Source organism: Esox lucius, chromosome 4, assembly GCF_011004845.1.
Source record: "Esox lucius isolate fEsoLuc1 chromosome 4, fEsoLuc1.pri, whole genome shotgun sequence".
NCBI lineage: Eukaryota > Metazoa > Chordata > Actinopteri > Esociformes > Esocidae > Esox > Esox lucius.
This window is the reverse complement of record NC_047572.1, coordinates 5030603-5033459: the sequence shown is the minus strand read 5'-3', so window position 1 is coordinate 5033459 and position 2857 is coordinate 5030603. Positions and strand designations below refer to the sequence as shown.

Below are 2857 nucleotides of genomic sequence, written 5' to 3'. Positions count from 1 at the left end.
AACTTTGAACTTGAACTCACTCATGTTTTCTTTACAAATGGTACATATATTACCAATTACCAAGTGTGTGCAAACTTTTGAGCGTAACTGTATTCACCAAAGTGGTATTCTAGTGAACAAGGTATAGTCAAGACCTTACTGATGTAAAAACAGCACCATAACTATTTGAACAATATATTTTTTTATAAAATTTAGACCGGCTCCATTTCCAGCAGCCATCACTCCAATACCTTAACCTTGAGTAATCATACTAAATTGCTAATTTGGTAATAGAAAATCACTTCCCATTATACCAACCACAGCAGTTTGTTAAATTAAGGTTAACATTGTCTTTGAGTTGCCACAACATGCAATACACTGGCATGCCTTAAGGTTGAAATTAGTTTAAAAAAATTACAAAAAAGAAGCCGCTTTCTCTAGAAACTTGTCAGTCAATCAATGTTTTTAAGAATTAAGGCTGTAGAATGCTTGAAGTTGCCCACAAACTGAAGATTTCATTGAAAGGTATTGTAACCAGCCTAAAAAAAGGGGTTGATCAGTAAATTGTATTTAATTATTATCATTAGTTATCCATACTTTACATTTATGAGTAATGGGGGTTTTATTTAAAATATATATATATATTATTTTGTGGGAAACCGGAAGTAGAGCGCAAAAGTACTTCCGTTAGCTTAACATCGCTGAAATCAGATGAAGCACTGCTACGGGTTCTCCCGCCACTTTAAAAATAAAAATACAAATAAGAAGAAAAGGTATGAAAACCTGTCTGTTTTTGTTGACAGTTAAATATGATTTAGTTCGTTATGTAAACACCTGTGTATTTGTTTTAGAAGTTGGAGAGCCATCCAGAAATTGCTTTTATCTGTCCTGGTTTCTCATACTGGAAATCTTCTCTTGGTAAACTAAAGTGTTCAAAGATTGCGTGTGTGGAAGAAACCACGAAGTGGCCATGCTAGCTCCAATTAGCCATTATTCAAACATTTTGTTGTTTTGAAGGAATGTAACATGATAAAATACATTTATTTCATGGTTTAAGGAGAAATGTAAACTAATTTGGCATGTATTACAAAAATATGCTTTCGTAACATTTTGCCTTGTGGTATATATGTGAATGAAGGTTAAAGTTACATACAGGAGAATATATAATATCATTTTAAGTTATTTAAAGTGGTTCAATCAGCAAATGCTGATTCATATAAATGGTTTTCAATTTAAAACTGTATTTCATTTATTCATTATTTCATTTAGATTCAAAATCTAAAAAGAATCCTATGTAAAAAGGGATTAAAAGCAGAGAGAGAAAAAAGTTCATTAGTACAATGTATCTCTAAAATTACATTTCATTGAAATGGTATATTCTGACTTTAATAGTTAAAATAGCTATTGTTTTCTTCATGTGAACTAAGCTATGATATTTTCTGAACAGTAATATAATGTTGTACAACATTTCAAGAACTAGTTGATATCATAGATCTTAGACTGAACCTGTTCTATATACAGGTCAGGTCTCTTTCATGAGGCGGGCAGAAGTTCCAGAAGCTCCAGTTCTAGAATCATACCAGATGAACCATTGATCCATAGATGGCGAGCCTTTCCAATGAACCGTGAACCTTCACCACAGCATCCTGGAAGCTTGTGGTAGGATTGTGTCAGTTCAACAAACTGGCAGCAATGAGATTTCTCTTTAGAATATTTACCCTCGACTTTGACTAACTGACTCGAACTCTGGATTGAACTCTGGGATCCCTAAGAACCATTTCCAAGGAACATTTTCAGAAAGGACATTTTATTTTACATTTATTCTGGGCCCATAGGTAGTGTGCACACAATTGTTGTGAAGTGCTTGAAATATTTTATTGAACTCAAAAGTTTACACATTTCAAACCATTACATCTGTGTGTTGCTTGGTTATTACTGTACTTCTCAGCTCCTACGAACCTAGGGTGTACATACCCTGAAAGGGTTACAGTATACACTAGTCTTCAAAGACAAAGGACAACAGGATCTAACAAAGATAGAAAAAGATGTGTAAAGCCCTGATATACAACAAACAAGAGGCTAAGTACATCAGTCTCCAGTTTGAGAAATAGACCCCTTACATGTCCTCAGCTGGCAGCTACATTGAATTCTACCCGCTCAACACTGGTTGTCCTTTGTCTTTGAAGACTGTAGTCTTCACCTTTGTATGACATCCATTGTTTGGACAATCAGGTGTTCAGGCTAGGGCAGTGGTGGACGAGTGAAACGGTTTTCGTTTTGGTGGTGCCTCTTCTCCCCATAAGAGCGGTTGGCTCTCCTTTGTTCGTCAGCTTATCAGGTACTCAAATTCAGCAGACAGCCAGCTCAAAGAGAAACCCAGAAATCCACCAGGATCCTCTGGGTTAGTTTCCATAACCGACATCATTTACTCAATTGCCCCAGCAAACTACAGCTTCTCTTTAGAGTTCTTTCAGCCAACTAGCCAAAGCTTGTGAAAATACAGTAGACAATAAGTTGACAATTTCAAAGCGATACACTGTCAAACTGTAAAAATCGAGAGCTGTCCAAACATTACAGCAAGTCATGCTCTTCACATTAAAGGAAGCTAAATGTGTTAGGATAAATTGAAATACATATTAAAAGGGACATACAACCTTTGCCTAGAAGAGCAAATGTCACTTACTTGCCTGCCTACCTACCTACCCTTGTCAAATAGCGTAGTGGTTAGAGACACGGGTTCCGGAACAGTCCGGGCTCCAGAACAACAGTACAAAAACACTTGCCTTTGGTTCAGGACAGACAACTTCGCTGGCTACAACCCTACATAGCTACGTAATAGGAAGCCTAAAATAAAACAGTTCTTGTGGATATTAGGATT

General features: G+C 36.2%; 1 long non-coding RNA gene across 1 annotated transcript; it reads left to right on the top strand.

The window, feature by feature from the left end:
• The first annotated feature begins 675 nt into the window (after positions 1-675).
• Positions 676-1892, top strand: LOC109615298. The gene is made up of 2 exons (XR_002196281.2): positions 676-752; positions 1501-1892. It is a non-coding gene; the product is annotated as an uncharacterized LOC109615298 (long non-coding RNA).
• The last annotated feature ends 965 nt before the right edge of the window (positions 1893-2857 follow it).